The following is a 10,659-nucleotide window of genomic DNA, read 5'->3' as shown; positions in this document are numbered from 1 at the left end:
TACCTTTGTCAGATTTATTCCCCTTGTCTCCCACTATATTGCTCGATGCTCCGAATTCCATGATAACTGATTTTGACTACTGCAATCTCAAGAAATTACCCAAATTAAGAACACAAAACATAACTTATATGGATGATATAAGTAAAAAGCAACAACCTATATATATTATGTACAAATCTGCATCATACATCAACTACGGAGATATTTAATAAAAACACAACAAATAGGAAATACACGAAATGACCGCATCAAACATTCAAGGAAGTTAATAATTTAATATGAAAGAATATTGCATCAGTTGGTCTCCATGTCTTCAACATAGGTCACATACACACAAACTAGGCTTCGAATATATTACAATTTACACCCTCGACATAATAATCTCTAAATTATTATACTAATTATTATAAATCGGCAATGCAAGGTTATCTCTCCACAAGTCCCAAGATGAGGATGACTCGATGTTATCAATATAATTCTCATCAACATCTTCTACCTCACCGTGAAATGCTTCATCAACTCCTTCTAGTGGGTCTTCATGCATTTCAAACCTTATGAAATTATGTAAAAGCATACATGCCAATATGATATGATTTTGGACATCCAAAGGGTAAAATGTTGGGCTCCTAAGTACTGCCCAATGTCTCTTCAACAAACCAAACGCATGTTCAATGACATTACGTGCACGATAATGTTTTGAATTGTAGTATTTTCCTTATAGTTTTGTAGACCTCCAGTTGCCCAGTCATGAAGATGATATCTTGTTCTCCGAAATGGGGTTAGAAATCCTTCCACATTTGCATATCCATTATCACAAAGATAGTAACTGCCTGCAATTGTAAAGTGTTAACATAGATATTTTTAGCTTGTGGTTTTATTAAATACACAACATCATTCACATAATTTAGTGGACAGTTTAATTCAATAAAATAAAAACAAACCTACCTCTTGGAATTTTTAACCCATCTTCTCGATGAATTGCATCACGAAGAACCCTCGCATCGGCATCTGATCCTTCCCAGCCTACTAAAGAATATATAAAATTCATCTTCATGTCACAACAAGCCAATACATTGATAGTTGTTGTTCCTTTCCTTGTTCGGTATCTTGGCTTATCTTTATTTGGTACTTGAACACTCACATATGTACCATCCAACGCGCCAAGACAGCCCTATTGAGATGGTTAATACACACAAGTATTATGATTTTCATAAAACAAAAAAAATTATGAATACACAATAACAAAGTTGAATGGTAACTAACTTGAATAAACGAAACAATGTAATTTCATAAGCACAAGTTTATTTACCTTGAATCATTTCCACGTTTCGCTTGTGCAGTCATCAGCAACAAGAATTGGCTTAACAACAACCAGTGGGTGTAGTTTCAAAACACCTCTTAATACCTCGTGGAAATTAGTACTGACTGAATGTCCACTACGTACAAATTCGTGACCAATAACTCTATTTTTCTTTTGGTGTGCTAATATAGACAAAAACATGGCCACCTTCTCCTCAACTCGTGTGTACCTAGACTCCACTACCCCGCCCACATGGGTTAGTAGGTAACATAGACGTGCAAATGCATTACGAATCATTTTTAAATTAACAAGACACTCGACATCTCCTACATCAATTATCCTTTGTAAATAGCTTATTCTAGCATTTATTCTTTCTGGCTCATTTTTACGCACACGTATTCTTCGCTGCCTACGTCTTTTTTTGGATACAAACTTCATATAGAAACGTGTTACAAGGGTTAAAAACACAAAAGAAGAACTCGGAATTTGCTGTAGCAATAAAAACTCTTGCAAATATCCATCCCCTTCAGCCATGACGGAGAGAACACTGTCATATCATTAAATATCAGAAAACAATATGATTTATATTGAAAATCAAAGAGTACACTTTGTTACCGCTTGGAAGCATATATATCATCGTCACATGTTCTGTGAAAAAGTTTTATTACAACTTCAATTAAGAATTTAGCAATTTTAGCAAATTTTTCATTCATATGGTTTTACATATCAGGAGTAACACTCAGCTTCAATTTTTAGTAAAGCTTCAATATACATATCAGTAGTAACACTCAGTTGTAGAACAGAGATATGGTTCTACACTATTTTAGGAATTTTCTTCACTAAAAAAATTTCAATAAACCAAAAAGTCGAACTGAATGAAGTCAACAAAATCAAATTACAATATTTTGATGGGAAATAATTATATATTGTAGCTTCTTTGCTTCAAACTTCCTCAAACTGAATGTCGCAACCACATCTTAATGTTAAAGAAAAAATAATCGGTGGGGTATGAACATTCATTTTCATGACAGGAGAATAGAAAACAAAGTTGACAACTCACATATTTATTAAGTGAAACATATAATCAAAGATTAATAATTGGGTAAATTTTTACGAATCTCACCAAGAACTGGAGACTGAAGAAGATCGGTGTGGCTGCTTTCTTGTACACTTCAAAAATCTGCAACTTTCGATGAGTTTATCCCTCGCTCAAAGCTATTTCTTGAATCATGGTGGCTGCCGACATCGCGAATTTTACCCGTTCTTATGAGTGAGAATCGAGAACTAGGGCTATCTTCAAAACATGTGGGGGCAAATTGGTAAAATACATCTCTCATCTAAAACACTGTATCAGGCGTGAGAAGTCATCTCTGTTGGCAGAAGAGATGTCTCCTCTGTAGAAAATAGTGTTTTCTAACGGGCCCATGGATTAATCGAATGGGTCTAATAAATGAGAAGAACAATGGATGAAGTGTGATGTGTCATGCCATCCTTCACTCATCAAATGAGACAAACAGGGCCTAAGTGATATCTACGCCTCGAACTCAATTTCTCACAAACGGCGCCAATGATGAGATCCCAAAATTTCCTTTCAGTGTATGTGAATTCTCCGTCTGTGTTTGCCTAAAAATCATGAAAAACCGGTTAGGGGCGCCAGGATTTCTCCCGACGTTACCTCTCCTATGCCTAAATCAGGCACAGAAACATGGGAGAAAAAATAGAGGAAAACATGGGAAACATCATGGGAAGAAAGCGTAGAAACTCCCTTCCCACGTTGTCCCTATATAATCACGAATAAACCATATATAAAAACTTCCATGTGGTTTAGATCGTGTCAAACGTGTAGTCCCTTTATAAGCCAATAACTAAGAGGGCAAGGCTCATGATCTGATGGGATGCCGCCCATGATCCCATAATACTTACAAGTCCAAGCCCAGATGTAGATAGTAAATATTTTGACAGATTCATATCCATTAATAATCACTAGATTCCAACCATCACCGATAACCTGCCTAAAAAAAATCCCGATCTAAGTTCATGCGAAAGATAAATATATCATGATATATCATCAGACGATATCTTGGGGTATATCCCATGACTTCAGATATGATTTTATCTTTTGCATGTCAATCCGAACCATGTTTTGAGGAAGCACATGTTGAGTTGATCAAAAGATGTGAAGAGCAACACATGGCCAATCAAAACGATGGAGAATGGATTTTGGAAATGTGTAAGGCCCGAAAATATTAAGTTATTAATTACGAAATTTGAGATTTAAATTCTGAATATGAGAAAATATGAATTTGACAATTTACGAAAATAGAGATTTAAATTTCGGGTCGAAAATATTTAATTTGAGGATTTTCGAATTTTAAGATTTTAATATCCGGAATTATTAATTAAAAGATTAGAATATTTGAATTGAATATTTATGGGATTTAAGATATAAATTATGAGTTTGGATATGAAAAAGATTTAATTAGAAGGTGAAACTCGCGCAGGAATTAAATTGCAATTATCGAAGTTTCAGGGGTAAGGCCCGAGATTATTTAATTTTAATTCGAAAATATTTAATTTGAGAATTTTTAGAGTTTAGAATTAAATTCTAATATTCTTAAATTATTTAGGATTTAAATTGAATTAAAAAGATTGGCCGAGGACTGATTTGCAATTACTGAAGAGTTCAGGGACTAAACTGCAAATAGGCCAATATATATCCAATTTTCACTTATTCCTAGCATCATTCACGTGAACCAGCAGTAGCAAGGGAGTAAATTCAGAAACCTCTTTAACGCCATTTTTTCTCCTCTTCAAGCTCCGTTAAAGATTGATCATCCCGGTAGAATTTTCGATTGATCATATATTCGCGATCACAGATTCGAGTGCTATGTTTTGACGTAAGTTTTAAGAAGTTTTACCATGTTTGAATTTTAAGATATTGTTCAAATTAAGATTTTATTGTATAAATATGTTCTAGTATCTACGACGATAGCATATCTAAGACGGATTGAAAAAAGATCGTCGTTTGGACATGTTTTCGAATTATTGAAGAATTTTGTAGAATCTGAATTTTAAGAGCTGCTGGTCACGTGTATAATTGGATGAATTGGTGATGATATTGAGCTTAAATGATTGACAAGATGATGTTTATGCTTTTGGAATTTCCGGTTTCGATCCGTTACGCCGCTGGTTCGAGATTTTGAATTGATACACATTCTAAATGTTTAGAGCTGATCTTCAAGTGTATTATTGATGAATTGAATTTGAGATTGAGTCTAGAATGTAGACATGATGGTGTTTGAGTTGTTAGAATTATTGGACTCGAAGCGTTGCGTCGTCAGTTTGAATTCTGATTGTCTTATCACTATATAAGCATGAAAGAAACATCGATTTAAATTGGAAATTGATGTTTAGTTATGTTATAAACTATTTCAGATTTGAATTGAAAATTATCGAAGTTAAATTGACGAGTTCGAGTTCTAATGACTTGAAGTGTTTGAAGTTGAATCAAGAACACCTTCAATTAGCAAAGATTGAAATGAGCAGAATTTGATGACAGATTTGGCTAGCTTGAAGTTAAACAGTATATGCAAGAATTTTCAACGATTCAAGATGTATGAATCATCATAAAGGTATGAATAGACATTAGATATGTTGGGAATAATAACTCGAGATTGATTTTGATTATCGAGTTTCCAAAATCACATACTTAAATGTTTATGTGCTTTTATATGCTTTAATTAACATTGTTGTCTTGGTTGAGTATTGATTTATGTGTTCAAGATGTTTTACAGTATTTGTATGATTTAATGCATCAAGATTATGTTGCATTCATCTTAAACCCTACCTCGAAAAGCATAGAGGGTTGATTGGCCTAGATTGCGAAATGACGTTTGGAGGGCTATAGTTGAGTGGCACGGAATGTAGATTTACTTCCAGAGCTAGAAGACTCACTATAGTTGCACCAAAGTCAGGGGAATTGAGATATTTAACGTCACCTCGATTGGGTAAGTTGGTGGTCGGTTAAAAATTTTATTTTCCCGGGATCCCAAGAACTATGATTTATTGATATCATATTTGATAGTCTATTTCTTGAAACATGCATTGCATTTATGCATTAACCTAGAGATTTCTACGATTTAGAATATGCGTTTATAAATGCTAGCATATTATTGTATGTCATTCAAGATATGAATGTGTTTATATGCTTGAAATGATATTGATGTAGATGAACAACTATGCTTTAAAAATTTAAGAATTGATTACGCTTTTATGATTTAAATGTTATTACATGTTTATGATTTAAGATTATTATGACATATAGATTCAATATGCTTATATGATGTATATGCATGTCGTTCATACTGAGATGCATTCTTACCGAAATTATCCGGTTGTTGCTTTGTTTGTATGTGTGCATTGCATCAGGTTGGGGCATGAACGAGTCAGATATGGCTTGGATAGTACGAGATTGAAAGATTAGAAGTGGTGACTCGGGTTTTAAGCAGATGACATGTATTTTATGATTTATGAAACATGTTAAAAAATCAAGAACTATTGTATATGTTTTTGTTGTCGAGTATTGATTTATACTTGAGAATTCATGTCTTACAGATGTTTAGATTGATGTTGAAATGCATGTCAATTATGTAGAATCAAGTTGAAAAGCTTATATGATAGATTATATCATTTTTCAGACTTGAAAAGCTTAAGTTCTGGATTTTTAGTACAGGATACGGACCCCGTGCCAAGGTCCGTGCAGGGGTCCGGGTGTACTCTGCCTTGCAATTCCTTTGGTTTCAATTTCAGCCTTGGGCACGGACCCAGGTCCAGAAGAGGCACGGTACCCGTGCATGGTCCGAACCAAGGTCCGTGTGTGTGGGATGTTCATTAAAAAAAATTATGCTTTGATTATTTTGACTCAAGTTTGATCCAATCATGTTTAATGATTAAATTACCCTAAGATAAGTTTAGCAACCCGAAGTCCCCACAAAATGCAACTTTGATAGTACAAACGTTAGATGTGTTGTTGCATCTCGTTTGTGTGTGTGTGTGATTTCTCTTCTCTTTGGAATCGTACACGTAATGCTCTTGCATTCTCCAGGTACCACTATATTGTAAGCCATTGGGAGGAATATGAATTGAAATCCCACATGTTTATTTTACTCTTATGCAAATGTGGATATAATTGTTGATGGTTAATCCTCTGTCAAAAAAAAATTTTGTTGATGGTTAATAAAATATATATCATATTTCAAAAAATAAAAAAATAAAAAAATCGGTAAATTAGAGATAAATTCCCAATTCAAACATGAACTCTAGTTTCAGTCCCTATCTCATAAATTATTTTTCTGCAGTACCTGATTCATCTAAAATCTTATTTCTAACTCCCTATTTCACTTTTTACCAAATTCCTTCCTATTTAATTTAAAATTTAGTTTATATCCCATTATTATTATTATGAGAAAATAAATTTTTTGATCCAATAACTTTACCTCCTTTGATTTTGGTCCATTAACATTTTTTATGTGGGTTTTGGTACACAAACTTTGCATTTCAATGTTTTTTGGTCAAACTGCATATGTGTCAGCTTTTGATTGGTCAAAGTCATCATTTTGGACCAATCAAAAATTGACACGTATGCAGTTGGACCAAAAAACATTGAAAATGCAAAGTTAGTGTACCAAAACTCACATCGGAAAAGTTAATGGACCAAAACCAAAACATGAACAAGTTAATGGATCAAAAAACTTATTTTCCCTATTATTATTATTATTATTATTATTATTATTATTATTATTTATCATTTATTATTTCATCTTCTCCTCCCCCCTCACCTCTAGCACGACAGAAATCCCTAAACCCCTTGATCGCCCACTACGTCAAATCCCACCGGCCAACTTATCCCAAAAACGGCCGCCTTAGTCAATGACCGGCAAAACCCTCTGGTAAAAGGAGGCTATTTCAACCGACGAACAAAATGTCGAAGCGACTCTAGGAAGGTTGTGAGGACCTCGAATTTTCAGTATTTTTTTATTCGATTTCTCATCATTTTTCTGTTATTTTTTCTATTTGGGGATTTTTCAATAGTTTCTTGTTGATTTATGCTAGTTTTTTCAATTGATGTGTTTTTCCTATACTGTGTTTATTCACTGTCGTATTGAGTTTTCTTCTACTTATATTTCCACATTTGTCGTGAATTTGAGGAGGATTTTATTAAATTTTGGAAATATATTGTAAATATTTTAAGTTAACTAAGATAGTTTTCATTCTTGTTTAGTTTCAAAATTCTATTTTTTAATTATGTATTTAGGTATAATTGTTTTCATTGAAAATTTTCAATCACTCATGTATATCGATTTATGTTGAATTTATGTTAGAATATTGAAATTTGTTGGCCATCCAGTAGAAAACTTTACCAGCGGCCAAAGCCCACACGCCAACGACTTCAACATAGATCAGTTACCAAGATAGTAGTGAGTTTCTGGTCTTTCTTCTGATTTTTTTTATTCAATTGATAATAATAATTGTGAATTTAAGGTTCGCTTGCCATTTCTTGAAAATTATATGGTTTAGAATTGATTTATACTAGGATGCTCGTGTTAGAAAAAGATGCTTTCGAATAAGCAATTGCAAGAATTTAAACAGATAGTCACCTAGAAGAAAGTAGGTACAATTTGATAAATTTGTTATATTTTTCTCCATTCGATAGCCGGTTGAAATATTTTTGATTATATGGTTTGGAATTGATTTATACTAGAAAGAATAAGTTTATGCAATTTGCTGTTTTTTAGGTTGTGTCAGTTTGTTGTTGATTTATGATCCTTTATTTGTGGTTTTTTTCCGTTTTCTCTCACTTCATCCACATCTTTCTATCTTTGTTGTTTAATTTCTTTAGATTGTGTTAAAAATAATATAACTTAAAATTTTTATTACTAAAAGCTTAATGTGGAACATATATATTGGAGAAACTAGGCACCGGACCAAAAATAATAATAAAACGATCCTAGGATAGTCACTTTTTTAGTTGACAATAAATTTTTTGTAGTCATGTTAATATCGTAAAGTTGATTCTGCAAATACCTTAGACAATGTGTTTGATCCAACATGTTATTGGTTTGTTGGTGGTTGGGTTATACCTTGAATTCTTTGCTTTCGAATTTGCATTGTTATTGTGTGATTTGCGCAAGTTTATGTGTGACTTGTGTTTACGGTTTGTTGTTGTTGTGTATGGCCAATTTGTCATTGTATTTTCAGTTTTGCATATATATTACTTTTTGGTGGTTGTGGTTTATGTATTCCATTTGTGCTATGTTTTTTTTAATTATCTCTAGTTTCTTTCGATTTATGTTGGTTTAATCGAATCATGTTGGCTCTATTTGAGCTCTTTTGGTGTATTGTCGAATATTCTAGCTTTATTTGATTTGTGTTTTGTTTTTAATTTAGAAAGATTTTCTTAAAGTCATATAGGAAACTCATATGGTTTGTTTTGGTATTTAGCTAAATAATTTGTCCAATTAATCTTTTCATTATGTTAAGTTTTATATTATCTTTTTCATCAACAATTCTAATTAGCTTAAAAGATACTATTGCAAATAGTACTCTGGATGTCAAAGTGTGATCGGTATCATAAGAAACACTAGAATCGACGAACTTGCAAAGAACCCATTAACTAATATTTGGTTTATCTTTTGCTAGCATAGTTTTTTATTTGTTTGACTTACAAGTAAAGTTCTTACATTTGTTATATTTGTACATTATAGTATTATGATTGCTCTACAGAAAAATCTTTCATTCTTATGATATTACAAGTAAAAATCTGACATTCTTTTTTCAATTCACAGGAAAAAAATGGTATAATAAAAATTTGCGAGAATGCATCTACAAGAACTTGTACTCGATCCAGCGGAAGTATTAGTGGCGCATCATTTCTTTTATGATCCTTTTGTGAAACTCAGTGTTTATTTTAATGACGTTTGTATCATAGTAGTAATACGAATGAATTGTTCACTTGAACTAATTTATGGAGTTATATTTTTTACCGGGGAATATCCTAAATAGTCGTATCATGTATTTAAAGTGTTTTTAGGTTGATATCATGTTATCAAATCTTGCCGGTTGAATGATATTTTTTTTCCATTTTTTACCCGTTACGTAACCATTTGCATGGTCGTTGCACTGGACCTTATTTTGTGCTTGAATTAATGAACTATTTTGTACATGTAATTTAGTTGCTAGTTTCTTCTAATTGTAGATGAAAATCATGGTTTCAAGTACTGTAGTAATATTGTTATTCATCATAAATTCGTATTGTTTGGTTTAGCCACATGTAGTACCAATATTGAGTTGAAGGTAGCATTATTTTGATAACAATATGAGTATATTGGGTGAATGCAAAATTACTACTAATTAAGCTAAAAACAAGAATAACCACAACAAGCAGAGTAGTTAATAGAACTAATATCATACAAATGAAAACCGCAACCCATGTGTTTATAGTACCTCACATTGGGTATTATTGATAACACAATTAAGCTATTGTGTACCACAAATCAAGATGTACGTACTATATATTGAAATCATTCGTACTACTTATACCACATAAACAAATATCACTAACTCATACATATGTACATGGTACTACGCATTGGATATTATTGATATCATATTTAAGCTACAAGTGTACCACAAATAAAAACATAAGTACTAAAAAAAAGAGCATTTTTACCGCTGATACCATACAAGAACGAAGACCACTAACTCATACACGTGTCCATGGTACCGTGCATTGGGTATTATTGATACCACAACTAAGCTATTGTGTACCACAAACCAAGAGATGCATACTACGTAGTAAGACCATTCGTACTACTAAAACCATACAATACAAAGATCACTAAGTCATATATGTGTTCATGGTACCACATATTGGGTATCATGGATACCAAAATTAAGCTATAGTATACCACAAATAAAGAAATAACTACAACATAATCAGACCATTTGTACTGCTGATACCTTACAAGAACAAAGACCACTAACTCATACATGTGTCCATGGTGTCGTGGATTGGGTATTAATGATACCACAAATAATCTATTGTGTACCACAAACCAAGACATGCCTACTACGTAGTAAGACCATTCGTACTACTAAAATCATACAAGAACAAAGATCACTAACTCATATATGTGTTCATGGTACCACATATTGGGTATTATGGATACCACAATTAAGCTATAGTGTACCACAAATAAAGAAATAAGTACAACATAATCAGACCATTTGTAGTGCTGATACCTTACAAGAACGAAGACCACTAACTCATACATGTGTCCATGGTACCGTGGATTGGGTAT

The 10,659-nt window shown here is 32.7% G+C and overlaps 1 long non-coding RNA gene across 1 annotated transcript; it reads left to right on the top strand.

Annotated features, from left to right (window-relative positions):
* The first annotated feature begins 7,148 nt into the window (after window positions 1–7,148).
* On the top strand, window positions 7,149–9,426 carry LOC140872311 (uncharacterized). The gene is made up of 3 exons (XR_012147781.1): window positions 7,149–7,302; window positions 7,707–7,776; window positions 9,145–9,426. It is a non-coding gene; the product is annotated as an uncharacterized lncRNA (long non-coding RNA).
* The last annotated feature ends 1,233 nt before the right edge of the window (window positions 9,427–10,659 follow it).

Source organism: Henckelia pumila, unplaced genomic scaffold (genome assembly GCF_033568475.1).
Source record: "Henckelia pumila isolate YLH828 unplaced genomic scaffold, ASM3356847v2 CTG_461:::fragment_3, whole genome shotgun sequence".
NCBI classification, from domain to species: domain Eukaryota; kingdom Viridiplantae; phylum Streptophyta; class Magnoliopsida; order Lamiales; family Gesneriaceae; genus Henckelia; species Henckelia pumila.
This window is presented reverse-complemented; position numbering and strand designations above follow the sequence as displayed.